The 17,575-nt window shown below is 35.2% G+C and overlaps 1 protein-coding gene across 2 annotated transcripts in view; it reads right to left on the bottom strand.

Annotated features, from left to right (window-relative positions):
• SEMA3C (semaphorin 3C) overlaps positions 1-17,575 on the bottom strand; it is a 318,035-nt gene that overhangs the window by 160,622 nt on the left and 139,838 nt on the right. The window lies entirely within an intron of this gene.

Raw genomic sequence — 17,575 nt, 5'->3', positions numbered from 1 at the left:
ACAAACTATTTTCAACAAGTGTGCATTACAATGTTAATGCCACCAGAGTTCATAAAATAGGCAATTTATTATTTTGAGTTTATTGTCTAACAATTCATCAGCTTTTGGATTTAGCTTACTAGTTCATGAGGTGCTTTTATTTACTGTTTAATTAACTAAGCTTCTTGTCAAATGAGGCAGATATTGAAAGTTAAAAGATGTTTTTTGGAGTTCCCGTCGTGGCGCAGTGGTTAACGAATCCGACTAGGAACCATGAGGTTGCGGGTTCGGTCCCTGCCCTTGCCTAGTGGGTTAACGATCCGGCGTTGCCGTGAGCTGTGGTGTAGGTTGCAGACGCGGCTCGGATCCTGCGTTGCTGTGGCTCTGGCGTAGGCTGGTGGCTACAGCTCCGATTCGACCCCTAGCCTGGGAACCTCCATATGCCGCGAGAGCGGCCCAAGAAATAGCAACAACAACAACAACGACAAAAAGGCAAAAAAAAAAAAAAAAAAAAAGATGTTTTCTAAAACCCATCATCTTTCATTTATATACTATTGATGACCTGGAGACTTTGACAACTTTTTAATGAAAATTCGGAACTCTTTGAAAGAAAGCAAAAAGAAACACAAAGTAAATAACTGAAAGAACTGATAATCTATGCAAGCCTAGTCTCTACACTTAATACACTTGTCTCCCAATGTAACTGACACTGATATTTTAATGTTTTTAAACCACTGTCATTCACATGTGAATGTAAATATAAAACTCAACTTTGGGCTTGAAAATAGGCCAGTAGTAGCTATGTATTCAAATACTGAGTTGTCATTTTTCTGAGTTTTAGGCAATTAATCACAGGCTTAAATGGGATGTGGAATAGTTTAGTAGTAGGAAGTCTTTACTGTTCTAGAGAACCTAAGCAAATAATTACTAGCAGTCACAAATAAACTGACTTTTCTTCCATGTATTTAACTGTAGGTGAAATTATTTTTGAGCTTTCATAGCTTTATAAATCACTTTAAAATATTTCCACAGGTACTCCATTAACCCATAAGTGTTTAGCCAAAAGAGCCAGATAGCTACCTATTCAGTAAAATGATATTCAGGCTTCTTGAAGCTTGTAGGATATTGAATGTACCTTGGTTTTACCCTATTTCATTTTAGCATATTATCTTTATAGATCTAAAAATATATAAGCAAATATTATAATCCAGTACTTGTTAGAATTACTTAAAAAAACAAGGTCTGATAACTTAGATGTTTGTACTAAAATAAAACATCCACATGAATGGACTTGCTGTTTCTTTGGTAACAGAGGTATAGCCATTGTGTAAATTCTGGATACGTTAACTTTTGGACTGCAGTTAATATCCAATCTTAAAATATAAACAAACAAGAAATTGTACTCTTTTAGTAACTTAATAATATATACCCTCATAGGCTCATATAAGATTAACAAACCGAATGACTAAATCTCAAAACATTAGGCTTAAGGTCTACTGATTTCTTCAAATACACTGTATTCCAAAGAAAAAGTATTCCTGAATCAATTTCAGGTATATCAAAGATATGGAACACATCAAATATGCTATTAAATAGCCATTGCTTTGGGTATATGTATGTAACTTATATTTGTTATTTACACAGATATATTTATATTTATAATTGATTTTATTAACATATTTCTATGGATATATTTATACAGATGTATTTTATATCATGATACATAAATGGATCAGAAATTACCCACATGCTCCCCTTTCTGAGGTTTTTATGGTACTCTCAAATGTTTCAAGAATGACAAACTATTGTCTACAATTTCAAGCCACATATTATGTCATGACAATCAAAGTAAGCCAAGTAGACTGGGTTCTTATTAAGTTCAAGCTCAGCATGAGAAACTGGACTTCATAATAATAGAATCTTTTAAAATAATGCATGTGGGGCAATACTTAAATATTCTAGACATAGCTAGACATGCTGGATAGGCATGGACCTGTGGAAGATTGAGTATATTACAAGGCATCTTCCATGTAATGTTGGAAAACTAAGTTTGTAATCAAAATGAAATATCTATTAGGGAAGGAAAGAGAATAATTTGAAGTTTGAGAGGGAGTTCCCATCATGGCTCAGGATGATGTGGGTTCAATCTCTTGCCTCACTCAGTGGGTTAAAAGATCCGATATTGCTATGAGCTACAGTGTAGGCTACAGATGTGGCTCAGATCTGGTATTGCTGTGGCTGTGTGGCTATATGGCCGTGGTGTAGGCCAGCAGCTATAGTTCTATTTGACTCCTAGCCTGGGAAATTGCATATGCTGCAAGTGCAGCCTGAAAAAGACAAAAAAAAAAAAAAAGTTCAAGAATAAACTGGAAAGGGTTAATATAAAAGTTGAATTCCCAGACCACACTGAATCTTTAGGGTAAAATGTGTAAAGAGTTTCGAAGTAGACAGAAAATATAGTGCTATCAACTCTGTACCAGAGGATGGGTCTAAAGTTGTCTGTGTACAAAGTAACAAAAATTCCTCTCTCATACTTTATATTCTAGTGTTATAATGTAGTTGTAGTGTACCACGGCTTTGTTAGTTGGGAATGTGTAGTGATAAAGGGGTGTCAAAATTTATGTTAATTCAATATTTATTGAGCAACGATAAATAGCAATTTCTATGCTAAGTGGAGTGGAATTAACTACAATGCAAATGAAGATCATATTTGTGCACTACAGGAAGTTACAAATAATAACTCTAATGTAAGCCTTGATGTATTATAATACAATACACACTATACGAAACATAACACACTTTACAAACTTAATTCATTTACTTGCCAAAAAAGTTCTATTAAAGAGTATCATCATTTTAAAAATTATAACATTAGGGAGTTCCCATCATGGCTCAGTGGTCCATGAGGATGTGGGTTCAATCCCTAGCTTCGTGCAGTGGGTTAAGGATCTGGTGTTGCCGTGAGCTGTGGTATAGGTTGCAGATGCGGCTCGGATCCCGTGTTGCTGTGGCTCTGGTGTAGGCCAGTTGGCTACAGCTCCGACTGGACCCCTAGCCTAGGAACCTCCATATGCTGCGGGTGTGACCCTAAAAAGACCAAAAAAAAAATCATAACTTTAGATTAGGAAAATTACATAACTATCTCAATGTAGCATACCCAGAAAGTAGCAAACAACTATGATTTAAAATCAGTTCTATACGGCTCTAAAAATCTGTGAATTTTAATGAATTGTTTACTTAGGTTTTTTCCTTGCTCGGGTCCTTCACACAAAATATTCTTGAATGTGTTAAGGATAAATATTATAGAAGACTTAAAAGGGGTGATATTCATAGAACAAAACTAAGCTTAAATATATAATTTTGGGATAACAAGAGGTCCGAGAAATAATTTAGTCTACTTTTTTTATCTGATTGGAGGAATTGAAATCCTAACAAACTTTCAGAGTTATGCAATGAGGAACCATAGACTGAAAACCCTGATATTTTGATTTCAATATAAATACTATTCACGCTATACCATACTTCTCATGAAGACACCAAATCTTCAGCTACATTAAGGAACAATTTCCTCTGAAAAAGACCTGGAAACTAGCTGAACAGCTCTTCCACAACAAAGGATAAAAGGAGTAGGACAGTCAGAGATGTGGTCTTGCCAAAAATCCCGCCCTGGAATGGGAACATATAATAGGGAGGGGCGTCACAGATATGGAGCTTCTCCTTGTGGAGTAAGAGGTTCATGCCCAGTATCAAGCACCCCAACCCTTGGGACCTGCACAGGAGACATGAGACCATGTAATGCCTGGCTTTGAAAACCAAGAGTCTTACGTCTAGGAGACACAAAAATATGTAGTGAACTGAGACTCTTTTAAAGGATTTTCACAGAGACAACTAGATCTGGGACTCAGCACAAAAGCAGTAGTTTGATAAGCTGCTGTCTATATGTGAACAAAATTCATTTGCTAATCATAAAGCATCTGCTGGAGAGGCTGGGACTCTCTGGAAATGGAGGTGTTGGCAGGTGACATTTTTTGTGTTCTCCCCTCTACCTGGCTAGTGCCAGCAGGCCCATATAGTCACAGCACTATTCTGCTGCTCCACTAAATGGTGACAGTCATGACCTGCCCCTGTGCTCTCTTTTTGTGTTACTAAAGCTAGCAAGTGCACAACTGCACTCTCCTGTTCCATCACTAAAGTTAAAGTCTGCAGATGCATCCTGGCCCTGAGCTTTCCAACTGCCTCACTAAATCCAGCAGGTGTGCACAGTCCACAGAGGAGATGCATCCTGATCACCTGCTCTGGTGTCCAGGGGTGCTTTCATTTCTGGGCCTTACAGGACTGAAACAATCAGAGAGTCAGTTCTTCCAAGGATACCACATCCAAAGTATTGAACAGACAGCAGAGTGAAATACAACCTCAGTCTTTCCATGCAAAAAAACCTATTTACTTGAGCTCCAGCCTAACAGTGGGGCTTAAGGTTTGCTACACATCTAGAGGCTATGGAGGCACTCTCAGGGAATGTAGGACAGGGAATGTTATGATTTCACTCTCCCTTGGCCTTATGATAGCTCACCAGTACTTCACAGAAAGAGCTTATATACGTCTGGAACCCTGGGTTTTACAACTGTCATCCAGGAAGCATCTCCACATTGCCTGGTCTGGAGGAGAGCCGAGCTTACAACTGTGGCCCCACAGAGCTGTATATATTTGTGTACTTTAAAAGCTACTGTCTGAGGGTAATCCTTCCAATCATCTCACTGAGATCCCTCCTTTTGGAATACTGACAGGGCTTGGCATACACAATATCTGTGACCTATCAAAAACAAACAAACAAAAAAATCAGACTGCTAAGACAATCACAAAGGTTTGAAGGATAAACAAGAGTTAGTGCAAGGCTGAACAATAACAGTCATTTCCTACATGAGATAACTCCTTCAAGACTAGGAGAGGTAGGTATTTTATCTAATACTCAAGCAAAGACAGAAAAGATAAGAAAGGACCAAAGAGAAGTCTTAGAGAAGAACACAAAGACTGAAATGAAAAACACACTAGAGGGGTTCAACAGCAAACAAGATGAAACAGAAGAAAAAAATCAGTGATCTGGAAAGACACAGCAGTGGACTTCACCTAAACAGAGCAGCAAAAGAAAAAAGAGCTTTAAAAAGATAGCTTACAGGACCTCTAGGACCACATAAAGAAGAATAGCATTTGCTTTATGGGGTCCCAGACAGAGGAGAGAGAAAAGGCAGAAAGTTTATTTGAAGAAATAATAGCAAAAAACTTTCTAACCTGGGGAAAGAAATGTACATACAGATCTAGGAATCCCAGAAAGTTCCAATAAGAAGAACCCAAAAAGATTCATACCAAGACACATCATAATTACAATGTCAACATTTAAAGATCAAAAAAAGAATCTTAAAAGCTGAAAGAGAAAAAAATAACTTGTTACATATAAAGGAACCTGCATAAGCCTTATCAGCAAAATTTTCAGCAGAACCTTCGCAGAAAAGGAGGGAGAAAAACCAAGTATTTAACGTTCTAAAAGAAAAAAAAAATCCAACCAAAAATACTCCACACCCCACAAGGTTATCATCCTGAATTTAAGGTGAGATAAAGAATATTCCTGGCAAACAAAGGCTAAAGGATTTCATAACCAATAAACCACCCTTACAAGAAAAGTTAAAGGGAAACTTAAGCTTAAAATAACTAAATAAAAACAAGAAAACATATGAAAATGAAAAGATCACTGGTAAAGGTAAATATATATTAAAAGTAGTTGATTAATCACTATAAAGCTAGTATGAAGGTTAAAAGACAAAAGTAATAAAAATAACTAACTATAATAATTAATTCAAGGATATATAAAATTAAAAGATGCAAAATGTGATATAAAAACATAAAATGTGGTGGAGTAAAAATACAGAGTTCTAGAATACATTCAAATTTAACTTGCAATGCAACTGACAGGGCTTAATCTCTAAAATAAACAAATTAAAGAGCTCAACAGCAAAAAAGCGAACAACCCAATGGAAAAATGGGCAAAAGACCCAAATAGACATTTTTCCAAAGAAGATATAAGATAGCTAACAAGCACATGAAAAAATGCTCAACATCACTGATTATTAGAGAAATGCAAATGAAAACTACCATGAGATACCACCTCACACCAGTCAGAATGACCGTGATTAATAAGTCCACAAATAATAAATGCTGGAGGGGGTGTGGAGAAAAGGGAACCCTCCTGCACTGTTGGTGGGAATGTAAATGGGTACAACTACTATGGAAAACAGTATGAAGGTACCTTAGAAAATTATACATAGAACTACCATATGATCCATCAATCCCACTCTTGGGCATATATCCATACAAAACTTTCCTTGAAAAAGACATGTGTACCCGCATGTTCATTGTAGCATTATTCACAATAGCTAAGACATGGAAACAACCTAAATGTACATTGACAGATGAATGGATTAAGAAGATGTGATAAATAAACACAATAGAATACTGGAATACTACTCAGCCATAAAAAAGCCATTTACATCAACATGGATGGAACTAGAGACTCTCATACTAAGTGAAGTAAGTCAGAAAGAGAAACACAAATACCATATGATATCACTTATATCTGGAATCTAATCTACAGCACAAATGAACCTTTCCACGAAAAGAAAATCATGGACTTGGAGAATAGACTTGTGGTTGCCAAGGGAAAGGGGGAGGGAGTGGGATGGATGGGGAGCTTGGGGTTAACAGATGCAGAAGAGTGCCTTTGGAATGCATTAGCAATGAGATCCTGCTGTGTAGCACTGGGAACTCTGTCTAGTCACTTAAGATGGAGCATGCTAATGTGGGAAAAAAGAATGTATACGTGTATGTGTAAGCTTGCAAATGTTCACCATGCTATACAGTAGAAAACTGACAGAACACTGTAAACCAGCTATAATGGAAAAAATAAAAATCATTATAAAATAAAAAAAAATTTAACTTGCTATCAACTTAAAGTTGTATATATAAGCTGTTATAGCTGAACCTCATGGTAACCATAAAGCAAAACCCTAGAGTAGATACATAAAAGATAGAAAAGATTCTGTGCTTAACACTAAAGAAAGTCATCTAAACATGAGGGAAGAAAGTAAGAGACGAAGAAAGCAACAGAGGAGCACCACAAAACAGCTAGAAAATAATTAGCAAAGTGGTAATAATTACATACCTATCAAACATTACTTTAAATGTAAATGGAATAAGTTTTATAACTGAAAGACATAAAGTGGCTGAATGGATTAAAAACAAAATCCATTTATATTGTGCTTATAAGAGATTCACTTCAAATATAAGGACATACATAGACCAAATGTGAAGAGATGAAAAATAGATGTTTTATGGAGACATAAATGCAAAGCAAGCTAGGGTAACTATACCTTTATCATACAAACTTTAAAACAAAGAATGTAATAAAAAACAAAGACAGTTATTACATAATGATAAAGTGGTCAGTCCAACAAGAAGATATCACATTTGTTTATATTTCATCACCCTAAATAGGAATACCTAAATATACAAAACAAATATTAACATACCTAAAGAGAGAAAATGACAGCAATGCATTAATTAGTAGGGGACTTTAATATCCTATTTAAATCAATGGATAGATCATCCTGACAGAAAATCAGTAGGACACATTAGTCTTCAAAAATACATTATACCAGAAAGACTTAACAGATATGTACACAACATTCCATCTAAAAGCAGCACAATAGGAGTTTCCATTGTGGCTCAGAGGAAATGAATCTGATTAGTATCCATGAAGATGCAATTCAATCCCTGGCCTCGCTCAGTGGGTTAAGGATCCAGCGTTGCTGTGAGCTGTGGTGTATGTTGCAGACATGGCTCTAATCTGCCATTGCTGTGGCTGTGGCATAGTCTGGTGGTTACAGATCCGATTCGACCCCTAGCCTGGGAACCTCCATATGCCCCAGATGCAGCCCTAAAAAGACAATAAATAAATAAATAAATGCAGTTCAATACACATTCTTGTCAAGTGCACATGGACCATTCTCCAGGTTAGATCATGTGTTAAATCATAAAACAAATCTCAATGAATTTAAGAAGACTGATATTACATCATGTATCTTTTCTGATAAAAATAATATAAAACTGGAAATCAATTACCAGGAAATATTGAAGAAAAAAAATAGTTGAGACTAAATAACATGCTACTGAACAACTAATGGGTCAATGAACAAATCAAAAAAATGTCTTGGGACACATGAACATGGAAGTACAATATACCTAAATCCATGTGATAGAGCAAAAGCAGTTGTAAGAGGCAATCATAGAAATACAGGCCTTATTTTTGAAGAAACAAAAAAAAATTAGATAAAAATTTAACTTTACACTTGACGAAACTAGAAAAAGAAGAACATATGTAGCCCAAACTAGTAGAAGGGAGGGAATAATAAATACCTGAGAGAAAATGAATTAGAGACTAAAACACAATAGAAAATATTAATGGAACTAAGAGCTAGTTCTTTGAAAAGAAAAAAATGGCAAATCTTTAATTAGATGCACCAATAGAAAAAGAGAGAGGCCTCAGATAAATAAAATCAGAAATGAAAAAGGAGACTTTACATAACTGATATCACAGAAATACAAAGAACCATAAAAGACTACCATGAACAAGTGGACACTAACAAATTTGACAACCCAGAAGAAATAGATACATTTCTAGAAACATACAATCTTCCAAGATTCAGTGATGAAGAAACAGAAAATCTGAATAGGCCAACTAATAATAAGGAAATTGAATAAATAACTTAAAATTTCCTAACAAACAGAAGTCCACAACCACATGACTTCTCTGGTAAATTCTACCAAACATCTAAAGATTTAACAGAATTTCCCAGTGGCCTAGCAGTTAAGGATCTGATGTTGTCACTGCTGTGGCTCTGGTTAGATCCCTGGTCCTGGAACTTCCACATGCCATGAGCATGGCCAAAGCGGGGGGAAAAAAAGGAGAGAAATGTAAATAAGATTTAATATCTGTCCTTTTTAAACTCTTTCAAACAACTGAAGAGGGGGGAACACTTCCAAACTCATTTTACAAGGCCAGCATTGCCCTGATACTAAAGCCAGTAAAGGACATCACACACACATACACACACACACACACACACACACACTATAGGCCAAGATTCTAGATGAAAAGAGGTACAAAAATCTTCAGCAAAATATTAGCAAACCGAATTCAACAATACATCAGAAGAAGCATACACCGTGTTCAAGTGGGATTTATTCTAGAGATGTAAGGATGGTTTAACATCTGCAAATCAACCAACATGTTATACCACATTAAGAAAATTAAGGATAAAAGTCATGTGATTATCTCAAATAGATGCATAGAAAGCATTTGACAAAACTCAACATCCATTTACAGTTAAAACTCAGCAAAGTGGGTAGAGAAGGAACATACTTCAACATAATAAAGGCCATATATGACAAACCCACAGATATCATCATACTCACTGGTAAAAAAGCTGAAAGCTTTTCCTCTAAGATTAGGAACAAGACAAGGATGCCCACTCTTACCACTTCTATTCAACATAAGATTGCAAGGCCTAGCAAGAGCAATTAGGAAAGAAAAAGAAATAAAAGGCATCCAAATTGGAAAGGCAGAAGTAACCCTGTCATTATTTGTGGACAATATGATTATATACATAGAAATTCATAAGATGTCACTAAAAATACTGTTAGGACTAATAAAGAAGTTCAGTAAAGCTACAGGGTACAAAAATCAATATACACAATTCAGATGTATTTCTATATACTAACAATAAACTTTCAGAAAAAGAAATTAAGAAAAAAATCCAATTGCAACTGCATCAAAAAGAATAAAATACAATATTTCTGTTAAAACCATTTTTGATATTCCATATAGGAATCATGGAGTAAGGCAAAGGATAAAGGGCCAAATGTGATGCCAGGTGAGTCTGTGCATTATATAAAGCTTATCCAACATCGCTCTTATATCACGTTGCTAAACGTGAGTTACAGAGCCACTCAAACTTGTAAAGAAACCTGAAAGACCAAGAGAGTAAGTGAGCATCCCCACTTCTATCATCAATGAAAACACAAGAGACTGGGGCTTTGGAAGACTTCATACATACTACCTCACTGGATCCTTAGACAAATTTAATGAAGTATCTATGCAGCATCTACACTGGTGGATTTTTATGTTAGAATATTGCTCTTTCTCTTTATTTTCTGCTCTTAGAAAAATCAGCAGCAGGAAGAATGCCTTAAATATTAAACTTTCAGTTGTACATGGGTCCATGAGAAAACACAGAAAGCTGGAGAGATTAATTTACCACAGAAACTAGGAGAAACTTCACTATGATTTTGCTTTGAAAAGCAGGTCTGTGAGGAACTGAATAAGGCATGAGGACTAAATGTAATGTGCTATCCTGAATAGAATCCTGGAACAGAAAAATGACATTAGGTGAAAACTAAGGAAATCTAAAAAAATAAACTTCACTTAATATCAGTGCATCAGTATTGGTTACAACTGATTGGTCCCAATTAATAGACTAATACTGATAAAATTAGTATGAATACCAATATAAGATGTTAGCAACAGAGGAAACGGTGTAGGGTATATTGAAACTCCCCATACTACCTTCTTAATTTTTCTGTATATCTAAACTCTTCTAACAATAAAGTTTAAAAGAAAAAAAGAGTAAGTACCTAGGATTAAATTTAACCAAAAAGGTAAAAGACCTGTACACTGAAAACTATAAGACACTGATAAAAGAAACTGAAGAAGAAACATGGAAATAAAAAGACATTCTGTGCTCAAGGACTGGAAGACTTAATATTATTAAAACATCCATACTATCCAAAGCAATATACATATTCAATGCAGTCATTATCAAAATTCCAATGATGTGTTTTCACAGAAATAGAACAAACAATTCTAAAATTTGTACGGAACCACAGAAGTCCCTGAATAGCCAAAGCTATCTTGAGAAAGATGATTAGACACATAGATCAATGGAACATAATAGAAAGCCCAGAAATGAACTCAGGCATAGATGGGTCAATTAATTTAAAACAATGGAGCCAAGAATATACAATGGGTAAAGGAGTCTCTTCAATAAATGGTGTAGGAAAAAGTGGACAGCCTGATACAACAACAACAACAAAAAAGAAGCATTATTTTATACCATAAACAAAAATTTACTCCAAATGTATTAAAGACTTAAATGTAAGATTGGAAACCAAAATGTTTAGAAGAAAACATAGGAAACAAGTTCCCTGACAGTGATTTTGGCAATGGTTTCTTTGGGTCTGTTGAGTCTGACTCCAAAAATGAAAGGGATAAAATAAAAAAAAAAATAAATAAATAAACAAGTGGGATTACATCAAACTAAAGAGCAACTACACAGCAAAGGAAGGCATCAAAAAAATAAAAAAATTAAAAAGCCAAACTTATGAATGTGAGAAAATATTTGCAAAACATATATCCAAAAAAGGGTATTATCTACAATACATAAATAATTCATACAACTCAATAGCAAAATCATAAATAATTTGACTAAAAATGAGCAGAAGATCTGAAGAGACATTTTCTTAAGTCATACAGATGACCAAGAGGCATATGGAAAGATACTTAACATCACTAATCTTTAGGGAAGTGGAAATCAAAACAACAGTGAGAGAGTACCTTAGATCACATCTGTCAGAACGGCTACCATCAAAAAGACAATTAGTAAATGTTGGTGAGATTGTGGAGACAAGGGAACCCTTGCGTACCACTGGCAGGAATATAAATTGGTGCAGCAACTATGGAAAATAGTAGGGAGGTTCCTCAAAAATTTAAAACTGAATTATCATATGATTCAATAATTCCATTTCTAGGTGATTATCCAAAGAGAATGAAAACACCAATTCAAAAAGATAGATGGGAGTTCCCGTCGTGGCGCAGTGGTTAACGAATCCGACTAGGAACCATGAGGTTTCGGGTTCGGTTCCTGCCCTTGCTCAGTGGGTTAACGATCCGGCGTTGCCGTGAGCTGTGGTGTAGGTTGCAGACGCGGCTCGGATCCTGCGTTGCTGTGGCTCTGGTGTAGGCTGGTGGCTGCGGCTCTGATTAGACCCCTAGCCTGGGAACCTCCATATGCCGCGGGAGCGGCCCAAGAAATAGCAAAAAGACAAAAAAAAACAAAACAAAACAAAACAAAAAAACAAAAACAAAAACAAAAAACAAAAAGATAGATGCACCACCAGGTTCAGTGCAGCATTATTTATAATAGCAAAGATATTAAAGCAACCTACTTGGCCAGAGATGAATGAATGGATAAAGAAGATGCAGCATCCATATATAATGGAATATTATTCAGCTACAAAAAATGAACTCTTGCTATTTGCAACAACATAGATGGACCTTGAAGGCATTATACTAGGTGAAGTAAGACAAAGACAAATACTGTATGATCTCACTTATATGTGGCATCTTTAAAAAAGTCCAAACTTTAGATACAGAGAACAGATTGGTGCGTCCAGAGATAGGGGTTAGGGATGGGCAAAACTGTAAAGGGGCCAAAAGATATAAAATTCCAAGTATAAAATAACTATGTCATGGTGGCATAAACTACAGCATGGTGACTAGAATTAATAATATTTTATCTGAAACTTGTTAAGTATGTAAATCTTAAAATTTATCATCACAAGAAGAAAAATGTTCTTTGGTGGCATATGGTAAAGACATTGCCATAATCATTTTTCAGTGTACATAAATATTGAATCATTATGCCGTACACCTAAAACTAATATGTATCATTTATATTTCAATGAACATGTAAGCCAAAGAGAAAATAATCTATTTTTATTTTATTTTATTTTATTTTATTTTAGGCCATGTCTGCAGCACATGGAAGTTCCAGGGCCAGGGATTGAGCTTGAGTCACAGCAGTGAAAACACTGAATCCTCAACTGCTAGATCACCAGGTAACACTCCTCATTTTAAACAGAAACGATATTTAACACATTTAATTCAGTCATCACATTTTTATATCTATTCAAATATGGACAATATTTCCATTTTTCTTAAGCTCAGAAACTTTTCTTAAAATTATATGCAATTGATATCTTTTGTTAAATTAGACTATTTGTTCTTGATTTTGTAAGAGATTATATGCTAAAATTTCTTCTTGATAAAGACAAAACCTTTTCTTTAATTATTTCATTTGTATATGAGCAAGCAATACAAATTTTGTTTATTTTATATGTAGCCTTGCCCTTTCTTATGGTCCTTTTTGATTTAAAGATTTTTATGGAAAAAAAAAGACAATAATGTTATGAAATGAGAATCTGTCAAACAATTAGCTTTTTTTAAGAAAAATTAAAAAGAATTTACTTTTTCTTCATTTGAAAAGCTATGGGGCATAAAATAAGAATTATAAAAATTATGAAATGTAATAGTAAGAGTCAGAGTTCTTGTAACATGTGAGATTTATCTAGCACAAATGTAACCAATTAATAACATCTGAAGTACATTTTCCCATAGGACTGATGACCATCTGGTTGACCTTGCACGGGATCAATTGAGAAGGCAAATCTGTAAATCATCGTTTTCTAAATGTTATCACTCTATCATCTCATCACAATAAGAAGGGATGGAACTTGGATGGGAGAAGAGGTCTCTTATTTCACATATCTTTAAATTGACTGTGATCCTTAGTTGGACAGTGAGTATAATGAGACTGAGATAGAAGGCAAAGTTATAGTAGAGAAGATTTCAAGACAAGAGAGTCAGGAGACAAGGCAATTATTTGAGAATATAAAGATGTCAATGACTTCTGCCTGATGTAACCTGAAATTATTTGAATTTCCTCAAAAGCTTCTTAAAACTATTGATTTTGGGAGCTCCTATCGTGGCTCAGAGGTAACAAACCGGACTAGTACCCATGAGAACACGGGTTCAATCCCTGGCCTTGCTCAGTGGGTTAAGGATCTGGCATTGCTGTGAGCTGTGGTGTGGGTCACAGGCAAGACTCAGATCTGACATGGCTGTGGTGTAGGCCAGCAGCTATAGCTCCAATTCAACCATTAGCCTGGGAACTTCCATATGTTGGCGCAGGTGCAGCACTAAAAAGGCCAAAAAAAAAAAAAAAAAAAAAAAACCTACTAATTTTGGTTGATAGTGATAGAAATTTTAAAATATGAAATAAATGAAAAAACTATGTATCTATAGATCTATATATATTTAAATTAATATATATTCATATATATGTCAACCCTGTATGAAGTTCTATATTTTGATATTAAGACTAAACCATTTTGGGGAGTTCCTGTCGTGGATCAGTGGTTAACGAATCTGACTAGGAACCACGAGGTTGCGGGTTTGACCCCTGGCCTTGCTCAGTGGGTTAAGGATCTGGTGTTGCCGTGAGCTGTGGTGTAGGTTGCAGATGCAGCTCGGATCCTGTGTTGCTTGGCTCTGATGTAGGCCGGTGGTTACAGCTCCGATTAAACCCCTAGCCTGGGAACCTCCACATGCCGCAGGAGCAGCCATAGAAAAGACACACACACACACACACACACACACACACAAAAGACTAAACTATTTTGGAAGAAATTTAGTAACTTTTTCAGTGTGATACTTAAACACGTCATAATAAGATCAATGAGATACTTTTAGTAGTAAGACATTTGGAACAGGCTCTTAAGCAGGTGTACTGTCAAATCTTTTTAGATAATGACTAATTAATGATTAAAATCTATACATTTTGACAAATGGTTTTGCTCAAGGCACTTTTCCTATGATACTTTGCCTAATATATAGTTCATTTTGGGAGGTTTTTTTTGGCATTGGTTTAGAAATTGTGGCTTTTCATTAGGTTTATTCTCCTTGTTGATATATCTCTTTAAAATAGTATCCAAATTAAGTGAATTATCTCTCTAATTCTTTCCTAGTAAGACTCTTGAGAAGAATAAAATAGGAATTATGACTTTCATATCAATAGCTTATCTTATACTGTAATCTACATAGGTTATAAATTAAGTATTATTCTGTAAGGATATGGATTTAGTTTAAGAGTATTTAAAATTTTATATATGCAGTATTTTAAAAAGCGCATCATAATTTCTAGTCACTTTGTAGATAGCAGTCATTGTCCTACATGGTATTGAAGTTTGGTTTTATTTTTAATTTTTTGGTCTTTTTGTCTTTTTAGGGCTGCATCCATGGCATATGGATGTTCCCAGGCTAAGGGTCCAAACAGAGCTGTAGCCACTGGCCTACACCTGAGCTACAGCAACATGGGATCCAAGCCACATCTTCAACCTTCACCACAGCTCACAGCAACACCGGATCCTTAACCCACTGAACAAGGCCAGGGATTGAACCACATCCTCATGGATGCTAGCTGGGTTTGATAACTACTGAGCAATGACGGGAACTCCCAAGTTTGCTTTTAAAATATTGTATTATTTAATTTCCTCTGTAAAAGATAAATTTTAATTGTCTTTCCAAAAACAGACTTGATGAATTATTCCTAGTAACACACTTTAAAAAAAAATACATATTTTGGGTTAAGTTTCAGAAAAAAAAGAGTTTGGTTAGTTCTCATGTAATAAACAGGTTTAGACGCCTAATCTATGAGACCACTGCATCTTCCTACATGCTAAGAGAAACAGAGAGGAAAGGAGGGAAATCATACTGCTCCTTAATAACTTTTTTTTTATTTGATTAGGTAATTCATAGTTCTCAACTTGGGAAATGAGGTGTAAGTAGAAAAATAAGACACTTCACAGGGTCTGTTTTTCCTTTCTTTACAACTTAACTGGGTAGCCATGGTTTTGAGGGGAATGTTTGACTTAGAAGCTAAGGAAACAATTAAAAGCTCACATACCCTAAATAAGGATCCTTCCGTGTTTATGATGACCTTGGGGAAAGCACTTGGTGATTTAAGGAAAAAAATCTAGCCATTTGACTGATAAGTGTCAGTCATACTGTGTTTGAAATTCAAGATAACAGAGTTTCAAAGACACCCTGCTATATAAAGCCTGAGAGTATACTGTTTTTCAAATGAATAAAAAAACAAGCCTGATAACATTGAGGTTTATGCAGAGACATGGATCAAAGAAACGATAAAGATATAAATAACCCTTGACTGGCAGTATGATCTTCCTCATCCATTCCTTATTCCGTATGTCCATTTAGTATGGGTTATGTGACTGACCAAAACCATCAATCTTCAAGTTGTTTGAATTATATACATTAAAGCTCTTGCATACATTTGGCAAGCTATTCCCTCAGAGGATCTTACACATTTTGTGTTTCTGAAAATTTGAAATTACACTCTTTTCCCTAAGGTTCTGAAGATAACAGTGGCATACAATAGCAATCAAAAGCATATTTCCAACTATTCTTTTAGGCCCTTTTCAATTAATTAGGAGACTTTGCCAAGCTCAGGAACTCCTTGTCGAAATAGAAGAAACAGCATTAGAACAACATATGGAGAGACAAGTTTTGAGGCTAAAGCCCAGAATATATTAGAAAAAATTTTCACCAAAAAAAAAAAGACAACTTACAGAATGAGAGAAAATATTTGCAAATAATGTGACCAAGAAGGAATTAATTTCCAAAATATACGAACAGCACATACATCTCAATATCAAAAAATAACCCAATCAAGAATTGGGCAGAACATCTAAAACATTTCTCCAAAGACAACATACAGATAGCTAACAGGTACATGAAAACATACTCAACATTGCTAATTATTAAAGAAAGGCAAATCAAAACTACAATGAGGTATTAGCTCACACCAGTCTGAAAGGTCATCATCAAAATGTCTACAAATAATACATGCTGGAGAGGGTGTGGCAAAAAGGTACCCTTCTACACTGTTGGTGGGAATATAAATTGGTACAGTCACTATGGATAATAATACGGAAGTTCTTCAAAAAATAAAAAGAGTTATCATATGATCCTGCAATTCTACTCCTGAGCATATATTCATAGAAAACTATAATTCAAAAAGGTACATTACCCCCCCACCCCTGTGTTCACTGAAGCATTGTTTGCAAAAGTTAAGATGTGGAAGTAACCTAAATGTCCACTGACAGATGAATGGATAAAGATGTGATATGTATACACAATGAAATATTACTCAGCCATAAAAAAGAATGGAATAATGCCATTTGCAGCAACATGGATGGACCTAGAGATTATCATACTAAGTGAAGTAAGCCAGACAAAGACAAATATCATATGATATCACCTGCATGTGGCATCTGAGAAAAAAATGGTACAAATGAACTTATTTTCAAAACTATTTAGATAGAGACCCAGAGACATGGAAAACAAACTTATGGTTGCCAAAAGGAAAAGTGGCAGGGGGGAGGGATAAATAAGGTGTTTGGAATTAACATATACATACTACTATATATAAAATAGATAACCAATAAGGGCCTATTGTATAGCAAAGGGAACTACTCTGTAATAATAAATAAGTGAAAAGAATCTGAAAAAGGATACACATATGTATGTGTGTGTGTAATTGAATCACTGTGCTATACACCTGAAACACAACAA

This window comes from Sus scrofa, chromosome 9 (genome assembly GCF_000003025.6).
Source record: "Sus scrofa isolate TJ Tabasco breed Duroc chromosome 9, Sscrofa11.1, whole genome shotgun sequence".
Classification (NCBI taxonomy): domain Eukaryota; kingdom Metazoa; phylum Chordata; class Mammalia; order Artiodactyla; family Suidae; genus Sus; species Sus scrofa.
Note: the sequence above shows the minus strand (reverse complement) of the source record. Positions and strands in the feature narration are given on the sequence as shown.